We start from the raw sequence: 21768 nt of genomic DNA on the forward strand, positions 1-21768 counted from the left end.
TTGGGGATGAGGGGTGCATACATACCAGGATTGGGGATGAGGGGTGCCACGCATACCAGGATTGGGGATGAGGGGTGCCACGCATACCAGAATTGGGGATGAGGGGTGCCACACATACCAGGATTGGGGGTGAGGGGTGCCATGCATACTAGGATTGGGGGTGAGGGGTGCCATGCATACCAGGATTGGGGGTGAGGGGTGCCATGCATACCAGGATTGGGGGTGAGGGGTGCCATGCATACTAGGATTGGGGGTGAGGGGTGCCATGCATACCAGGTTTGGGGGTGAGGGGTGCCATGCATTACAGGATTGGGGATGAAGGGTGCCATGCATTACAGGATAGGGATGAGGGGTGCCATGCATACCAGGATAGGGATGAGGGGTGCCATGCATACCAGGATAGGAATGAGGGGTGTCATGCATACCAGGATAGGGATGAGGGGTGCCATGCATACCAGGATAGGAATGAGGGAGCCATGCATACTAGGATTGGGGGTGAGGGGTGCCATGATGAATACTAGGATTGGGGGTGAGGGGTGCCATGCATACCAGGATAGGGATGAGGGAGCCATGCATACCAGGACAGGGATGAGGGGTGCCATGCATACCAGGATAGGGATGAGGGGTGCCATGCATACCAGGATAGGGATGAGGTGTGCCATGCATACCAGGATAGGGATGAGGGGTGCCATGCATACCAGGATAGGAATGAGGGGTGCCATGCATACCAGGATAGGAATGAGGGGTGCCATGCATACCAGGATAGGATGGTGGGGACAGGATGGGGGCAGCACAAATACCAGGAGGGGGGCAGCACATACCAGCATGGGAGACGATATACCAATAAAAATGCTCGCCACCCGGACGTAGAACGGGTTCAATAGCTAGTAGTATATAAGGGAGGACGGTGTGGAGGCAATATTTTATAGGAGAGGAGGCCATGTATCATAAGAGGGTCAGTGTGGATGTCATTTTTTGTGTACGGAGCACAGGGAGGCGCTATTATTTATTCCGGAGTACAGCACAGGCTTATTTACGGCACAAACAAAAACCGAAGGGAAGACCCGACCATAAAGTCCCAAACATCAAATATAGTGAAAAAAATATTATTTTATTTATTAATTACAGGTGACAGACAAGTGGATAGCAAACAATGATAATGATAAAACATATAATTAAAAACATTTAAAAACAGAGGCGCATATCCGGGTGGTGTATGAGAAAATTCATAATGGGAGCAGCCAATTAATAAATAGGATTACCAGTCCATACACATTGGATTATAAATGTATACATATGATTGTCACATAAAAACTATATAATAAATTGACCAAAATATATGAAGTGCAAATGCATATGCTATGTTAAACCCTCTTCCATCAATATGTACAGTACAGACCAAAAGTTTGGACACACCTTCTCATTTAAAGATTTTTCTGTATTTTCATGACTATGAAAATTGTACATTCACACTGAAGGCATCAAAACTATGAATTAACACATGTGGAATTATATACTTAACAAAAAAGTGTGAAACAACTGAAAATATGTCTTATATTCTAGGTTCTTCAAAGTAGCCACCTTTTGCTTTGATGACTGCTTTGCACACTCTTGGCATTCTCTTGATGAGCTTCAAGAGGTAGTCACCGGAAATGGTCTTCCAACAATGTTGAAGGAGTTCCCAGAGATGCTTAGCACTTGTTGGCCCTTTTGCCTTCACTCTGCGGTCCAGCTCACCCCAAACCATCTCGATTGGGTTCAGGTCTGGTGACTGTGGAGGCCAGGTCATCTGGCGTAGCACCCCATCACTCTCCTTCTTGGTCAAATAGCACTTACACAGCCTGGAGGTTGTTTGGGGTCATTGTCCTGTTGAAAAATAAATGATAGTCCAACTAAACGCAAACCGGATGGAATAGCATGCCGCTGCAAGATGGTGTAGTAGCCATGCTGGTTCAGTATGCCTTCAATTTTGAATAAATCCTCAACAGTGTCACTGTGATGCCTCAAAGCCTCCTGTAAGCCCTTTTCTTACCCTGAGAGATGGGGACTCGAAGTCGGGTCCTAAGTTGGAGAGATGGGATGCAGTCGTGGCCCGGACCCGCTCCGTGCCCAGGGCCATCACATTAAAAAAAGATGGTACGGGCTTATCTGGGTTGAGTGGCTGATTACGACTACGCCACCTGTGGCACCTGGTGAAGGCCACCAGCGCCGCTGCAGTCCGCTGAGGCATGGTCGTATAGTGGCCGACGTTGTTACTACTCCCCACAGGCGGAACAAGGCCTCAGGGCAGAGAGACAGGATGACGGGGGTAGTAGTCTAGAAAGTCTGTGTCGTGCGGTGTAGCGCAGAATAAAGAGTCCGGAGGCCATAGGGGTGAACTTCCAAGGCTTTACTCACATCAGAGATGGCAGAAGGAAGGCGACTCCCTGCTCCTCGCGGAGTTCTGCGGCCACCAGAGACAAGGGTCCGACAACCTCCGAGTAAGTCCAGCGTTAAATCAGGACCCTGCACCAGAGTGTTCCTAAACTTCAGACCGGGTCCTTTCCTGTCTGTGTGTGTAGATAGGCCGGGTCTCCCCCTGAACTCCTCTCAGAAAAAGGGCACGGGTGGCAGCTCTGCTCTTTCCGTTACTCGGTGGGATCCTCAGGGCCTACCGGGCTTTCCCGACCAGGACGTGGAGTAGCAAGGTCGGGTGTCGGGGGCCGGTACCCCTCTTGCAGCCGGGCTCCCTCTGAATACATCAGGTGGGCGAGGACAGGTGGCGTACACCGCTCCGTCTGCATCCTCCCTGGGACCCATTTGCGGTGGAGCTACACTCTTAAGCTCCGGGCCTTCTTGGTCGTGGTCCTTGACTGGGTTGAGACCTTCCTTGTCTGCAACCTGCCCCTCGTCCCAAGGTCGGGGTATGAGGGCTGTGCCTCCATCCCCTGCAGGTCCACACAGGATCCACTTTCAGGGTAGGAGATCACAGTACATGACAGCCAGTAAACTTGACTAACAAGGACCAAGAACGAAGATGGCTTATTATTAAATATGAATTTTACAGTGTCACTAAAATGTGAGTCCTCCACCCTCACCCACTAAATGGTTCCCCTAACTCTTGGTTCCCCAGTCTCCCTGTAACCAGGAGGGCAGCACCTAGTGCATTCTAGCCCCCTCTGGTGGAGAAGTGTGGTGTTGGATGTAAAGGAAGGGTCCTGAGCATCGCACTGTTCTTACCTCAGAGGAGGAACACTCCACTCCATTAAAGAAGTGCAGCATCCCTGTGGTGGTCGAACCCCCAGGGGCGCCACATCACCAGCAAAGCACCCCCACACCATCACACCTCCTCCTCCATGCTTCACGGTGGGAACCATGCATGTAGGGTCCATCCGTTCACCTTTTCTGCGTCGCACAAAGACACGGTGGTTGGAAACAAAGATCTCAAATTTGGACTCATCAGACCAAAGCACAGATTTCCACTGGTCTAATGTCCATTCCTTGTGTTCTTTAGCCCAAACAAGTCTCTTCTGCTTGTTGCCTGTCCTTAGCAGTGGTTTCCTAGCAGCTATTTTACCATGAAGGCCTGCTGCACAAAGTCTCCTCTTAACAGTTGTTGAAGAGATGTGTCTGCTGCTAGAACTCTGTGTGGCATTGACCTGGTCTCTAATCTGAGCTGCTGTTAACCTGCGATTTCTGAGGCTGATGACTTGGATAAACTTATCCTCAGAAGCAGAGGTGACTCTTGGTCTTCCTTTCCTGGGGCGGTCTTCATGTGAGACAGTTTCTTTGTAGCGCTTGATGGTTTTTGCAACTGCACTTGGGGACACTTTCAAAGTTTTCCCAATTTTTCGGACTGACTGACCTTCATTTCTTAAAGTAAGAATGGGCACTCGTTTTTCTTTACTTAGCTGCTTTTTTCTTGCCATAATACAAATTCTAACAGTCTATTCAGTAGGACTATCAGCTGTGTATCCACCAGACTTCTGCACAACACAACTGATAGTCCCAACCTCATTTATAAGGCAAGAAATCCCACTTATTAAACCTGACAGGGCACACCTTTGAAGTGAAAACCATTTTCGGTGACTACCTCTTGAAGCTCATCAAGAGAATGCCAAGAGTGTGCAAAGCAGTCATCAAAGCAAAAGGTGGCTACTTTGAAGAACCTAGAATATAAGACATATTTTCAGTTGTTTCACACTTTTTTGTTAAGTATATAATTCCACATGTGTTAATTCATAGTTTTGATGCCTTCAGTGTGAATGTACAATTTTCATAGTCATGAAAATACAGAAAAATCTTTAAATGAGAAGGTGTGTCCAAACTTTTGGTCTGTACTGTATATATACCACAATATATGTATCACTATTTCTCCAAGAATGTGCAAAGTTGCAATTATATATACATATATGTTCACAAGGTGTGTGAAATTATGTAAACATTATCCCATGTTACCACAGGTATGCAAAATTTACAAATAAATTAAATATGGCAAAAAGAATAAGTAATAAGGAAATCCTTAACATGGAATGAACCACAAAAATGTGCATATGAGGTAATCCCTAAATGTTAAGCCATATAATTGGCATGCATCAGTTGGACCACATAATTGGCAAATATCAAGCTAATGGGTACTTACAATGAATAACCACGTTCCCGAACCCGGGCATGCGTACACACCGACGCGCGTTTCGGCAAGCGCCTTCGTCAGGGGGTGGAGACATCAGTAAAGCTGACACTATAAAAAGGGGCCAAGTGCCAATCAGAGAAGGAAGGTGTGTTGCGGTGGACCAATCGACATGGAGGGGGTGTGATGTGACGCGATGCGGGCTACGGTGCGAGCCCGCCCCAATGACAGCCACGTCAGGTGACCGGCAGCTCCGAGAACACGTGGTGTCCACGTGACCCGGAACTGCAGGACCGCTGTGGACGCGGCCGGCATGGAGGCGAACAAGCGCTTGAGCGCGCCTGTGTGCCGCCATCTCCAGGACAGAAAAGGAGGCGTGGTGTGACACATGTAGTGCCGCGAGGGCAGCCGCGACCACCGCGTCATGCGACCCAGTGCCAAGACCACATGATCGCATGAACCACGTGATCCAGCGCAGAGGGCCACATAAAGACGCAGCGGACACAGGTGCCCAAGGGCAGCAGGGCAGACATGCGTACCGTCTCCCTTCTGATAGTAATATCAAGATATATAAAAGAAAGAAATAGGGCAGATCTCTAAACCCTAAGAAATGATATGCCAAAATGTGTCCAGCAAAGAATACTCCCAATTAATAGGATAGTTCTGTCATAGGAGACATAATAATTTTATGAAGCGAAAATAATGAACGATCAAAAATAGATAAAATAATATAATAAGTAATAATAGATAATTAATTATAAATAAAAGTTGAAAAAATAAAATAAATGGTGATTAATTAATCAATCAAATAATAAACCAAATAATAAATACAAAATACATATTAAAAATGAGTAATAATAATGTGTGAAGAAAAACATAAATAAGATTATAATGAATATAAAAATAATAAGGTGAAAAAATAACAAAAATAAAATGACAATGTATAATGAGGTGGTGATGAAAAATATATAAATAGATATATAAATATAAAGATAAATATAATAAAGTGAACGTAAATTATGATAAAGTGAAAAAAATATAAATAAAAATAAAATAAATTAAATGTGTAATTGAATACCATATGTATAATGTGTAAGAATGTGCAGAGATGACATATGCTGATGAAAAGTGATGTGAAAGAAAGTGATAATGTGCAAAAAAGAAAGACAAGTAACAAACCAAAACAGAACACCACGAAACAAAACAAACCAAGTAAAGTGCCATGATGAATACTAGGATTGGGGGTGAGGGGTGCCATGCATACCAGGACAGGGATGAGGGGTGCCATGCATACCAGGACAGGGATGAGGGGTGCCATGCATACCAGGATAGGGATGAGGGGTGCCATGCATACCAGGACAGGGATGAGGGGTGCCATGCATACCAGGACAGGGATGAGGGGTGCCATGCATACCAGGATAGGGATGAGGGGTGCCATGCATACCAGGATAGGGATGAGGGGAGCCATGCATACCAGGACAGGGATGAGGGGTGCCATGCATACCAGGATAGGGATGAGGGGTGCCATGCATACCAGGACAGGGATGAGGGGTGCCATGCATACCAGGACAGGGATGAGGGGTGCCATACATACCAGGATAGGAATGAGGGCTGTCATGCATACCAGGACAGGATGGGGGGTGCCATGCATACCAGGATAGGATGGTGGGGACAGGATGGGGGCAGCACAAATACCAGGAGGGGGGCAGCACATACCAGCATGGGAGACCATATACCAATAAAAATGCTCGCCACCCGGGCGTAGAACGGGTTCAATAGCTGGTAGTATATAAGGGAGGACGGTGTGGAGGCAATATTTTATAGGAGAGGAGGCCATGTATCATAAGAGGGACAGTGTTGATGTCATTTTTTGTGTATGGAGCACAAGGAGGCGCTATTATTTATTCCGGAGTACAGCACAGGCTTATTTAGGGCACAGCAGGGGCAGCTATTTTTATTCAGGCGGCATTATAATGACACTTTTATTATTAAGGGCAGTGTGTCGACATGTGCTGCAGAAGACCGAAGAAAAGAACATCTGTTGAGCTGCGGATGTAAAAACTTACCCTGGAATCAGGGGCAGATGAAGAAGAAAATGTGAGCAACCAGAGAAGACGTCTCCTATAAGGTACCGGGATCTAAGGCTGCATTTACAATGGACAAACGCGGCACCTAAATGCCCCCTGACTGGTTATATGGAGCCGATCAGCAGTCGTTTAATCGCCTGTGAACCTTATTATGATGGTTCTGTGGGCAGAGAATAACACTGTCCTCGGCAGCACGTTTACACAGGATGATCTGCTGCCCAGAACAGGAATATTTAAGCTTAATGATTTCACCTGATGAACTAATGTTTTGCTCGTACATCGGGTGACTGTCAGCCGGTTTAGATCGGCCGATCAGTATCCGATTATTGGCCGGTGTAGATGCACCTTAAAGAGTCGCCCTGTGTTCCCCCAAGATTCCAAAGAATTCATGTAACCAGCCTCGCCCCTATCTGAACCTAGCGGCGTGCGTGTAACATTGGTGGCCCGTACGGGGAGTCCTGAGCAGGAATTAGCGTGTAGAGGGAGAAGAGGAAAACTGTCTGGAAAAAAACAGCAGCTCAACTCTACTCTGCTACACCAGTTAAAGGGGACCAGCCCTAAAGAAAACTCACTAGCAGCAATGGATGTGGAAATACAAATGGACAGAATTAGTGAGCTGCTTCTTCAGTTAACCTGTGAAAAATTGAGAACAGTAGCAGAACATATAAAGATGTCAGAAGAACAGATTTCTAAAGCACACAACCGCAGACAACTGTTAGCTGCCATTAATTAAAAAATGGATGAGCTGGGGGAGAAAGAAGCTGAAGACGTCATGGGGACTGTCCTCCAGGAGCTAACACAGTTTCTAACCAGGTTGAAGTTGGAGGATGGAGGGGCAGCACCAATTACGAAAACCGGGAATCTCTGTCCGCAGACTGAACTACAGGTATTGGAAGAACTAGTAGACTACCTGGTAAAACCACCCATCTTGGGATATCCTGATTTCAATTTACCATTTGTTCTTCATTGTGACGCTTCTCAAGTTGGACTGGGAGCTGCCCTGTATCAGCATCAAGATGGAAAAATGAGAGTGATTGGTTACGGTTCTAAAACGTTGACAGACGCCGAGAAGAATTACCATCTACATTCCAGAAAATTAGAGTTCCTGGCATTGAAATGGGCTATCTGTAAACAATTTGGAGATTATCTCTACTATAGCAAAGAGTATGAGGTATACACTGACAACAACCCTTTGACCTATGTCCTTACTACAGCCAAACTGAATGCAACGGGTCAGAGATGGGTCGCTGAACTAGGTGACTTCAATTTCAGCATCAAGTACAGGCCAGGAAAATGCAACGCGGATGCTGACCCGTACACAAATCGCAGAAAAGAGAGGTAATATTGTACAGTAAAAAATACATTTTAACCGGCCTCGGAGAGTTTTTTTCGGACGTGGCAACAACAAACTGATGTATTCAACAACAATGAACACTCATCTCCAGATGATGATACCTTGCACCTGTCCATATTGCAAATGGAGCTAACAGCGGTATCAATAGGGAATAAGATAGATTTTTACAAATTTTTTGCAGCACGCTGTATAAGGTAATAACACCTGGCTGTATCTGTGTAATATGCTATCCATACTGCGATAGCTCACCCATAAACAAATTTCAGATAAGAGAGGTAATTTTGGAGAATATGGAATCAATTTGAATTGGTCTTCCCATTATTAATTGTAAAAATAGAAGTTCCAGTGGAGATCCAACAGTAAAAGAAGATTAAGTTTATTCACAAAGTAGTTAAACGGCAGCAACACGACCAGCTAGCGTGAATACCAACGCGTTTCCACCACCTAAGGGGAATGATGTATTTATCGTCATGTGCATGCAATAAATAATAGTATGGGGAATAATACCTGACTGCAGTGATCAATATTTTAGATTAAATCCTGCCTCACGTTCAGACCTAGCAGCACCCTGGTGCCGAGTTGGAAGATCCAATAGGATTCACGGTTTAGTACCATTCTTCTGTAATTGCCACCTCTGCTAGATTTATGGACTTTATCAATAGCTCTAAATTTGAGTCCTGACAAATCACCCTTATGTACAGTATATTAACAAAATGACGAGATACTGCAGAGATCAGAGAGATGTTAATAGCTGTTGTGCTGGTTGCATCCGACATACTGATCGCGGCCCTGAACACAATCGACTAAGACTATGTGCCCACCATGCAGAAATGCTCCGGATTTTTCCTGAGCGTTTGTTTCTCCCTGGCAGAAAAAACGCATGAGGATTGTACATGCGGATTGTGCATGCGGATTGTACATGCGGATTGTGCATGCGGATTGTACGTGCGGATTGTGCATGCGTTCTTCACATGCATTTCCGCATGCGGGTTGACAGGCGATTTTAGCATCACTTGGAAAGTGCTTGTTAACTTGGTCACACTATATAAATCCATGCAAACAGCAAACAGCATAGATTTATATAATGTGACCATAAAAGAATGGTAAAAAATAAAAAATAAATCTATACTTACCTTCTGATGGCCCCCGCAGTCTTGCTTCGCTCCGTTCTCCCTTGCCGGCAGCTCGCGGTACACTGAAGGACCTGCCGACATCAGCGTCGCGTGACCCGTCACATGACTATGACGTCAGCGCAGGTCCTTCAGTCCACCGCGATGTGCAGGCATGAGAGGAGGAGCGCAGCGGGGGCCGTCAGAAGGTAAAAATAACATTTATTTTATTCTTTTTTTACAGGTTCTATGGTACCCGGGTCCGGAGGAGAGTCTCCTGTCCTCTATACCCGGGTACCATCTGCACATTGAACGCGTGTATTCCGCATGTCCTTATCTAGTGAAGCGGGATACATGCGTTCTAATGCAAATCAATGGCGGCGAAAACGCAACACTTCGGCAAAATAATTGTTAGTGCTGCGTATTTTTCCGCAATGATAATGCGCAGTGGAAATTTCCGCATCATGTGCAGAGCACACGCGGATTATCATTGGGGAACATGGCGGGCCTTCTACCAAGCGTTTTTTAAGCATTTCTGCAGCGTTTTTGCCCCTGCGGAAACGCTTAAAAACCGCATCGTGAGCACACAGCCTAAGTAAACCACATCCGGTGTAATTCATAAACTGCTGAATATGGTTCGTTTTATTAGTGGAAAAGGAAGCGGATTCGTTACCTTTTAATACATCTAGTCCGGCCGCACTGGAAATATCCTTTTAAGCACAGCCATGTGTCTGAGATCTGCAGCTGAATTGATGGATCCGTGCTAGGAGCCAATACAGAGTCAGTAGTGGGGTCTCCTGGGGGTCTATCTGATGGGATTCTCTTTTAGGACACGTGACAATGTTTCATCTTGTTCTCGTACCGGTAAATATTTCTTCATTATTCTAACCCCATTATAATAACTGGGACTATACTTCGTGGATAATGTAATGACATTATTGGTAGCGGCTGTCGTGCATTATATTATGTGTGAATATGGGATATTATATGTTGTATGCTTCCTTCCCGCAGATACTATACTCCGGCTCCATTTAACTCTTTCCATGCAGGACTCTTTTTTCCCTATAGGACTCATGAGATTTGTATGCAGACCCTGATGGTAACAGTTTCCTGGCTCCTCAGCTAAGTACAGGTGTGATGTAATTATCATAATTAACCTGTTACATTCATTGGTCGCCATTAACATGGGACTTGTGTATTTGTTCCTTGTAAATAGCACCATTGTGTTTTCAGCAGAGAGCCCTGAGTAAGACCCCTCAGGGGGTGGAAACACTTTGGTGTTCACACTAGCTGGTCGTGTTGCTGCCGTGTATTGTAACTACTTTGTGAATAAACTTCATCTTCTTTTCCTTTTGGATCTCTGCTGGAACTTGTATTGTTACATTTGCTGTTCAGGCCGGTCCTGGGACTTCTGAGCGGATCCCTGCAGCTGTGTCCTGGATACTACTTACTGCTGAGCTCATCTTCCATTCTCCTCCTCGCTGCATATATCATTCCCATTATTAAGGAGTGGGTCTCCTACACATTTATTGTGTATATGTTATAATACCCCCGGTGACACTAAAAACCATCTCTGACAAAACGCCAGCGGCCAGGACCTCCAAGGCGTAGAGAGACAGTTCATGCCACTTGTGTAGCTTCAATACCCAATAGCTGTAAGGCACAGAGGAATCACGGAGGACGTTGGTACAGTCAGCAAGGTACTCCTTCAGCATCTTCCAAAACTTTTCCCTTCTTGTCAGAGTACCTCACGAATCAGGGCCTAGGCGCTGGGAGGGTCTGAGAAAACTGTTCCAGACCTTTGACAGTGTTTCCTTGTCTCTGGTTTGTGTATCCCTCACCTGTACTCCTTGGTTATCCAACAAAATGTGACCTCTGCCACCAGCGTTGTCAGATAATTCTTCATCAAGGGCCTTCTGGTACTGCAACATTTTAATAGACTTCTCTGCCAGACTAGAACGTTCTCCTTGTAGCGCGGGTCTAGAAGTGTGACCAACCAGTAATTACTGCTGCTCAAAATGCATATAACACGAGGGTCACGGGAAAGGCAGCAGAACATAAAGTCAGCCATGTGTGCCAGACTGCCAACAGTCAAGACTTCCCTGTCCTCACCAAGAGGACGACTGTCCATGCTCTCCTCCTCCTCCTCCTCGCTCTCCCTCTTCTTGGGCCATCCAAGCTGAATAGACGGTAATAATCTGGTGTGGGTAGTACCGTCTGTAGCGCTGGAACCCAGCTCCTGATCTTCTTTCTCCTTATTATCACCCAATCCACATTGAGATGAGATAAGGCTGGGCTGTGTAGCATCACCCTGTCTAGTTCCTTGCTCCATCTCATTGTGCTCTGCCTGCAAAGCCTCCTCTTTAATTGTGAGCAGCGAGTGTTTCAGTAAGCAGAGAAGCGGGATGGTGATGCTAATTATGGCGTCATCACTGCTCCCCATCTTGGTTGAGTCCTCAGTTTTGGAGGACGGCACAGATGTCAGACATCCATGCCCACTCATCAGCTTTTATGTGCGGAGGCTGACCTGACTACCGACGGGCGTGTTGAAGCTGGTACTCAACAACTGCCCTCTGTTGCTCACAAATCCTTCCCAACATCTGCAACGTTGAGTTCCAATACGTGGGCAGTGGAACCTGTAGCTGACTTTCTAAAATGGGCACACATGCAGTGTACTTTCACAAGGAGCTCGGGCAGATCTGGGTAGGTTTTGAGAAACCGCTGAACCACTAATATGAGCACATGGGCCAGGCCTGGTACGTGCGCGAGATTGCCAAGCCTCAGAGCCTCCACCAGGTTCTGGCCATTGTCACAAATGACCATGCCTGGCTGTAGGTTCAGTGGTGAGACCTTCAGATCTGCCTGCTGTTACAGCTTTCAACAGCAGTGTGCGGTTTGTCACCTAAGCATATTAGCTTCAGCAGAGCCTGTTGCCGCTTTGCTGGGGCAGTGCTTCCAGCTTCCGACTGATGTGGTCATTTCGGATATGCAGGCTGAAGAGGAGGAATAGGTTTAGGAGCTGTAGAATGTGTGGGATTGACCCAGGGCCCACAATCCTCAGCGTCGGGAGGATGTGTTCCGTCCCAGGGTCCGACTGGGTCCTGGCTTCCACAGTTTTAACGTAGAGTGCCGTCAGTGAGATGTACCGTCCCTGACCACAAGCACTTGTCCATGTGTCTGTGGTTAGGTGGACCTTCCTAGTAACTGCGCTGGTGAGGGCACGGGTAATATTCTGGGACATGTGCTTGTGTAATGCTGGGACTACAAACTGGGAGAAATAGTGGTGGGTGGGGACCAAGTACCGAGGGATGGCCGCCGCCATGAGATTGCGGAAATCCTAAAAGGCAACATTTCCAGTGCAAGCAGTCCAGAAATGTGGCAGTTTAGTATTGTGGCCTGAGGATGGTTGGCTGCGTATGTGTGCTTGCGTTCCAAGGGCTGGGGTAGGGACAACTGAACGCAGCACTGGGACAAGAACGTGGTTGCTGATGGTGGTGGTTGCAAGTGTGCAATGACAGGTGTGTGGCGGGAGGCATCTTCGCCTGCGCCATAGACAGGGGATTGTCGTGCACGCACAACAGCGGAACAGGTAGTGGTGTCACCCGCAGACACTGTTGCTCTACCCTGGAGCTCTGACCAACTAGTCGGGTGCTTTGCTGTCATGTGCCTGAGCATGCTAGTTGTAGTCAGGCTGGTAGTTTTTCTGTCCCTGCTGATGCTGGCATTGTAGATGTTGCAAATGGCCTTTTTTGGGTTAACTGGACAGTCTTTAAAAAAGAGCAAGAATCGGGGAAGACATAGCAGTTGGACTGGCAATGTCCACTTCCCTAAACCTTGCCAACTTTAAATCGAGTATAATATTTGTCACATTCCCAAAAATGTCTGTATTATTACTGCAGTAATATAGGATCAAGTCTAATGACCACAGTTTTAGGTAGTGGCCTAATAGATAAGCTATTGGTCAGCGACCAAGTGTGAATAGGTTTGAACACACAGCTGGCAGGCTTTAAATGGAGTATAATATCTGTCAAACAGGAGAAAAAAGAAACCAGCTTAGCCACACTTCCTGGCGTCCTGAAGCATGGACCTCAAGGGACCACTTGCGTTAGAAGGAAAAATACAAAATGTTCCAGCTTCTGTCATGAGCAAAAAGATTTTAATGGTAAAATGGAAATTCCATGGAGAAAAAAGGCAAAGCAACGCGTTTCAGACGCAAGCCTGCGTTCTTAGTCAAAGCTATACCTGGAATTAACATGCGTAATTACATATAAAAGGCCCTCCAATACAATTCAAGATTGTCTTTTGTATTGGTAGTTTAATCGTGTGATTTCAATCAAGATAACATCACATAATAAAGTCATCAATAGATAAACCCCAATATAAAACTACACAAATAAGAAAGTACAAAAATATATATATTTTTTTAAATAACTAATACTACCCGGATACCTGGGGTTAGAATTATAGAGAGTGTTGCATCGTCCTGAAGAATAGGTAAAAATGTTCAGATTATCTTTCTAATACTTTAGTACTTTCTTTACAATTCAGTCCACAATTTTATAGTATTAAAAAAGATAATCTTAACATTTTTTTACCTATTCTTCAGGATGATGCAACAGACTCTCTATAATTCTAACCCCAGGTATCCGGGTAGTATCCAAAAGAGCACAAACCTTGGGAAATACTTTATCCCCAAATGTATGTAATCCAATACAAAAACGCCACACCGGGCTTAATTGCCAGGGATTTTATAAGTGTGGACACAGTCGATGTAATTTATGCCAAAATGTAGAAATAACAAAGGACTTTCATAATTCAGACAAATCACAATCATATCAAACAATACATTAATTGTAACAGTGATCATGTGGTGTATGTTATTAAATGTAATTCATGTGACAAAATGTATGTGGGGTGCACCATACGAAGATTAAAAGAACGACTCTCTGAGCAGATCACAGATGTATATAATATGTCAGATACAGCCGCAACACATCCTATGCTTCCAGGCACTTCATACAATGCCACAACAAGAAGATTTCACTGCAGGTTTTCAGTATCGAAAAAATTATACCCAATCCCAGACGAGGAGACATCAGAAAACGTCTCCAAAACCCAGAGGCATAATTGGATGATGAATCTGGATACATGTTATCCTACCGGCCTGAATATGCGACGCGAACTTACGCTCCACTATTAACATCACATCTTATATGCTCGCATGTATAATTATTTAAAATCTATATATTATTGTACTTACTTGTGTAGTTTTATATTGGGGTTTTTCTATTGATGACTTTATTATGTGACGTTATCTTTTTTAAATCAGATAATTTTTTATTCATTTAGAAAAAAATAATGAAATACAACTTCAGTATAACAATTTTCCATTTTCTTATTAGCAAAAAGAACCCTCAACCCCCCTCCCCTTTAACAGACAGCAATAATAATCCCTCATCATTATATAAGATATGATCCAATATCCCACAAAACATCCTATAACCATTTCTATGCATTTCGCAGTGTATTCACTGGAATCTTCCCTCCAATAGCATTAATCACACCTTCCATGGTGCCCATAGGTTGTCACTGAGTTTGGCATTTTTCCTTTTGAAATAGATTTTCTCCTCCATCCGCACCACATAATCCACCTGCCTTATATACTCCTGTCTAGAGGGAGGCTCCGGTCGCACCCAATACCTCGCTATTACCTTTCTAGCTGCATATAAGAGTCTGGCAATTGCCAGTTTTGCGATATCATTCCCCACAAGTTCCTCCACATATCCCAGCAAGCAAACCACTGGATCTGTAGGAATTATACAGTGATAACGCCCTTCAATTAGGCCAGCTACTTCAGACCAATAGTTTGCAAGTTTTGGGCAACTCCACATAACATGTAGTATACCGGCAGCTTCTGACCCACATCTCGGGCAATCCGAGGTCTCCCGTACCCCTATTCTGAACATAAAATCAGGCGACCTATACGCTCTGTGAATAAGAAGTAGTTGGGACATTCTGGCGGGTTCACTTAGAGTCAGCTTGGGGATATATTCTAATATGGATTCCCACTTGTCATCCTCAATGGTACCAACATCTGCTTCCCACTTTCCCTTCGCCAAAACAGGATAATTCAGTAGAAAGGTGTGAAGCAGATCGGCATACACCTTAGATATGACACCTGTTTACATCCCCCCATACAAATATAATCAATGACGATGTCCCTTTGAACAGATCGGTTCCTGATTTTCCCTGGCTTAATAAACGCATGTTTAACCTGTGTATACTGATAACTGTGTCCGTCCGATAAGTGAAATTCCTCTTTCAGCGTCTCTAGGGTTTTGATGCTTTGATTATCCATCAGTTGGTAGATGTATTGTACACCCTTTACCACCCAGCCTCTCAGATCTCTTATTTTGTAATATTCACATAGGTTTTCATTACCCCAAATAGAAGTATACGTTGTCAGCCCCACTATGCCTCTAATCTTCTTCACCCTCGTCCACAATTTATGGATTAGGCCACAGGTCGGGTATGACTTGCCCATCTTCCCAAAAAGTCCCGTTTCTAGACCCACTACCAATGGACTCTTTTTAAGATAAAGTTCCAGAACCGCCCAAATAGTCCCATTCCCTGCCCTCTGCTCCCACCCTCTAATATGCTGGGACTGAGCTGCCAAAAAATATACCCACGGGTTTGGTAGAGCGAGACCCCCCTCCTCCTTCGGCCTCTGGAGAGACTCCATCTTAATCCTAGGCTGCCCTCCACCCCAGACCAGATCCCTAAATATTGCATTAATGCGCTGGAATACCGGCTGAGGAATCCACACAGGGGAATTATGTAAAACGTACAACAATTTGGGCATCAGCACCATTTTAAGAAGATTGGTGCGTCCCACCACCGAGAGGCGCATTTTGCTCCATGTAGATGCTTTATCCTTTAATTTCCCCAGTATCGGGTATACATTCAGCTGAAGGTACTCCTTTACTGGTAATGTTATTGTAATTCCAAGATACTTAAATTCTTGTAGCAACTTGAGTTGTGTCCGCTCCACCTGTTCAACATCTAAACTATTCAGGGAGTCTATTTCCATAATATGAGATTTATCCCAGTTAATTTGTAACCCAGATAATAAACCAAATCTATTGATAATAGCTATTGCTCCATGTAATGATATCTGAGGGTCCTGTAAGAATAATAAAATATCATCTGCGTACAACGCTATCTTCTCCTCCGTCACACCATACCGGAATCCCCTCACCACGTCTGACTGTCTCAGTACAGCAGCCAACAGCTCTATGGCCGGAGCAAATAACAGCGGGGAGAGGGGGCAGCCCTGTCTAGTTCCTCTAGTCAAATCAAATTTATCTGACAACTCCCCATTTACTCTCAATCTGGCCACCGGACGTGTATATAACAATTTTATCCATGCCAAAAAAAACGGACCAATTCCCATCAACTGGAGAACACGAAAAAGATAACTCCACTCCACACTATCAAAGGCTTTCCGTGTGTCTAATGAGACCACCACTCCATGCCCAGCATTATCAGCGGCCAATTGCATATTAAGGAATAGTCGCCTCAAGTTAATGGCCGTCGATCTATCCGGCATAAATCCTGACTGATCCGGGTGTACAACACCAGAAACCACCCAGCTCAATCGGTTAGACATTACTTTAGCTAAAATTTTAATATCAGCCGGTAGTAAGGATATGGGTCTATACGAATCTGGCTGTGTCCGGTCCTTATCTGCCTTGGGCAGAACCACCACCGTAGCCTCCCGCATTGACTCCGGTAATTCTCCCACCTCCAGAGCCAAAAACACATCTTTTAATTTTGGCAATAGTACATCTCTAAGATGTTTATAGAATTCTGTTGGTAAACCATCTGCACCTGGGGCTTTATTATTTGCCATTGAAGCCAAAGCTTCCTCCATTTCCTCTACCGTCAGGGGGCCCTCCAAGCTATCCCTAGCCTCCTCACTAAGCCTAGATATCTGAGTACCCCTCAAAAATTGGTCTATATCATCTCCCGTGTTCCTTAATTTAGAGTTATATAGGTCACTATAGAAGTCTCTAAACACCCTCAAGATATCTCGCGGTTCAGTGACTAGGGTGCCAGTTGGATCCAAGAGACCATACACAAATCCCGATTCCCTCTGCGCTGCCGCTATAGTAGCTAACAGGTGACCAACTTTTTCACCCTCTTCATAAAAGGCAATTTTTTGGAATTCCCTCTTCTTTTCCCCATTGGCCAGAAATATTTTATCCACCTTTTTTTGAGCTTCCTTCATGTTCTGTTGCGCCTCTACGGTGGGATTAAGCACCAACTCCTCCTCTGCCCCCCTCAGCGCAGCCAATGCCTCTCTTTCCTCCAATCTGTTCTGACTTTTACATCTGGATATATCTTGAATCAATAAACCCCTAGCATAAGCCTTCATTGTGTCCCACACAGTTCCTATGGCTGTACTTCCCATATTGTTCTGGAAGAATTCCTCCACCTCTCCTGCTATTTTCTGAATATCTACCGTTTCCAGCCATACCGGGTGAACCTTCCACTCTTTCCGTCCACCATTCCCACACATACCGAACCTCAGTTCCACCAGCAAGGGACTATAATCAGAGAGTATCCTAGGCAAATAATCAATATGAGTGATGTTTTGGTTAAGCAACCCATTTCCCAAGGCTAAGTCTATTCTAGACATAGAACCGTGCGTCAAGGAGTAACATGAATATGTCTTCACTCCCATATGTCTCACTCTCCACAAATCTATCTGGCCCACCTCTGACACATACTTAGCAAAGGGTGTCTCCCCCTCTCCGGTTCTTCCCGGTTGCCTACTAGTTTTGTCCCAAATTTTAGTCATTATATTGTTAACATCTCCAATCAGCAACACAGGAATCCCTGTCCAATGCCTCGTGAGCTCTATAATCTCTTGCAGTTTTGTCCCAGTAAATGGAGGTGGGAAATACACTGCCACCACACAATATAATTTGCCATAAAGTCAGCAGACTAGAAAAACGTACTGTCCATCTTTATCTATTTTAACCTCAACCTCCTCAAATGGAGTCCCCACATGCACCAAGATGGAAACCCCTCTCGCATATGCAGAATAAGTAGAGTGGTATACTTTTTGAACCCATTTCCTCGCCAGGAGCATAATTTTGTCCCTCATCAGGTGTGTTTCCATGAGGCAGATAATGGAAGGCCCGTGGGCCATAATATTTTGTAGAACAATAGCCCGTCTCTTACGGTCTGCCAAACCACGTATGTTCCAGCTTAACACCTTAACCATACCCGCCATTGTTTATCAGATTCAACTTCTGTGTATATAACCACATCATAAGATGTCCCCCATGCCGTCCGTCCCTGCCCCCCCGCATCCAACCCCCCCTCCTCCATGCCCCAAACCAAAACTCCTCTGACCGCCCCTATCTCCCCCAAACCACCTCCCAATTTGTCGTTCCGTTCTCTCTATCCGAGAGTTGGTGAATGAAACCGGCCTATTCCACCAACTATCTTCCCAAAGGCCTCTCCCGCCTTATGAAAAACATATTATATAAAAGGTATATAAACTGTATGCACCACCAGTACGCCGCTCCAGTCCATGATCAGACTTGTATCCTGCAACAAATAGTTAAATGCAACCGAAAAAGGATAATTCTAAATCACATTCACAAAACCACAATCTCCCTCTCTTCAGCCGTCCTTGTGCTCTCGCACTCGTCTAGAATTCTTTTCAATCCAGTCCAGAGCTTCTTCCGGAAATTGCAGAAAGTGTCCTCTACCCAGTGCAGCCAGTCTCAGCTTGGCCGGTGTACTCTCCCCAGTGCAGCCAGTCTCAGCTTGGCCGGTGTACTCTCCCCAGTGCAGCCAGTCTCAGCTTGGCCGGATACATCACAGAATACGCCGGTCCCATGTCTCTCAATTTTTTCTTTACATCTCTATAATTCATGCGCATTCTTTGCACCGTGGATGAATAGTTTGAGTAGAACGAGATATCTTGTCCATCAATTGTTAAATCCTTGATCTTCCTCGCCGTACGTAAGATAGTGTCTCTGTCCCTGTAATTTAAGAGCCTAGCCAGCATGGCCCGGGGGGCTGCTCCAGGAGGCTGGGGTCTCAGTGGGATTCTGTGAGCTCCTTCTACAACAAAGACCTTTGACAGTTTATCAGTTCCAAATTTTTCCAGCAGCCATTTCTCAATAAACTCTGTAGGATTTGATCCCTCTGATTTTTCCGGGACCCCCAGTATCCTGACATTGTTACGTCGTGACCTGTTTTCCAAGTCATCATTTTTAGCAATGACATCTGTTAGTTGCTTGTCCGGCTTTTTCTGAGCAGCTTGTAGAGATATTATGGTGTCCTCAGCCGCGCTCACTCTTTCCTCTATCTCTCCTGTGCAGACATCGGCTTTCTGCATGGCAGCTTTAATGTTAGTAATTCCTGCTTGCACACCCGTAACCTGCTTTGACAACTTTGTAAGCGCGTGTTTGCAGTATGACACCACAGTGAACACATCTTTCAGGGTGGGTTCCTCCACAGCAGGGTCAGCAGCAGACTCCATATTTTTGTCCTGCACCTCATCTCCAGAGCCATCAGCCTCGCATTCTCCTGCACCCACAGTATTCTCCTGATCCTCCATACCATCTTCTGCCCCAGCCTCCCTTTCTGAAAGTCCAGCACTGTGTTCACCCACTTCCACTCTTGCAAACCTCTCAAGGCGTGCAGCAGCCGACGTCCTCCTGGAGCACGCCGCATTCTCTCTGGCCGCCTCCTCCTGAGTCTCAGCGCCATCTTGGCCCCTGCCCCCTCTACCAGGGCCAGTATCTCGCTGCCTGGTGCGGGTCATTACTTCTTTCCTGCTCGTCAGAAACGCTCCCCAGGGCGGCAGGAGAGCTTCTCACAGGATCCGGCGGTGTCTGAAGGGCTCAGCGGTATACCGGGTCGGCGCACACAGTGACGGTCGGCGAGAAAGCACCGAAACACGTCTGCCTACATCCCTGGCTAGGCCACGCCCCCCATCTGACGTTATCTTGATTGTCTTTTGTATTGGTAGTTTAATCATGTGATGTCAATCTTGAATTGTATTGGTGGGTCTTTTATATATAATCATGCATGTTCACTCCATGTATAGCTTTGATCATGTTTTCAGGATTTAGTATTGCACAGGTGATGGGATTATTGCCTGTGCAGGTGATGTAAATATCACCTGTGCAATACTAAGGAAATCCTGAAAACATGGCCTGTTGGTGGGCCTTGAGGCCTGGAATTGGGGAACACTGCCCTAATAGATATGCTATTGGTCAGCGACCAAGTGTGAATAGGTTTGAAGACACAGCTGGCAGACTTTAAATGGAGTATAATATCTGTCACGTTCCAAAAATGTCTGGATTATTACCGCAGTAATATCTGACCACCTGAGATGATGGACAAGTTTCTCTGCTTCCACAATACAGCAATGCTATTAACCCCTTTACAGCCTGTGGCATATTAGTACGCACCAGGCTGTAAACCCGTTCAACCGGGCACATGTCAGCTGACATGTGTCCGTAACAGCCGCGGGTGGAAATTGCGATCCACCGCGGCTGTTAACATGTTAAATGCCGCTGTCAATCTGACAGCGGCATTTAACATTGCCGCTCCGGAAGCACACCACTTACCCCGCCCAGCCGTGACCCCGTCACTTGATCGCGGGTCACCAATGCGTGAGCATGACAACCCTGGGTCTGCAGCAGCCACCTAGTGGTTGGTGCTCATAGCACAGGAGCATTTCTGCTGCATAGAGGTGATCTGCTGATCCCCTGTATGTAGCAGAGGCGATCAGACAAGTGCCGCTTCTAGTCTCCTATGGAGACTATAGAAGCATGCAAAAAGTGGAAAAAAAAATGTTTTTAAAAATATTAAAAAATGTAAAAAATATAAAAGTTTAAATCACCCCCCTTTCGCCCCATTCAAAATAAAATAATAATAAAGAAACACATACACATATTTGGTATCGCCACGTTCAGAATTGCCCGATATATCAATATAAAAAAAAAAATTAATCCGATCGGTAAGCGGCATAACAAGAAAAAAATTCTAAACACCAGAATTACACTTTTTGGTCGCCGTAGCATTGCAATAAAATACAATAATGGGCAATCAAAACATCGGATCTACCCCAAAATGGTATCAATAAAAACTTCAGCTCGGCGCGCAAAAAATAAGCCCTCACCCAGCCCCAGATCCCAAAAAATGGAGACGCTACGGGTCTTGGAAAATGGCGCCATTTTTTTTTTTATAGCAAACTTTGGAATTTTTTTTCACTACTTAAATAAAAGAGAACCTCTACATGTTTGGTGTCTACAAACTCGTAATGACCTGGAGAATAATACCGGTGGGTCAGTTTTAGGATTCAGTGAACGTGGTAAAAAAATTTTTTAAAACAATCTGTTGTATTGCACTTTTTATGCAATTTGACCGCACTTGGAATTTTTTTCCCGTTTTCCCGGACACAATATGGCAAAACCAGTAATGTCGTTCAAAAGTACAACTTGTCCCGCAAAAAAATAAGCCCTCACATGGCCATATTGACCAAAAAATAAAAACGCTATGGCTCTGGGAACAAAG

The sequence above is a fragment of the Phyllobates terribilis genome, unplaced genomic scaffold, assembly GCF_046119375.1.
Source record: "Phyllobates terribilis strain yellow unplaced genomic scaffold, ASM4611937v1 Scaffold_370__1_contigs__length_1879735, whole genome shotgun sequence".
NCBI lineage: Eukaryota > Metazoa > Chordata > Amphibia > Anura > Dendrobatidae > Phyllobates > Phyllobates terribilis.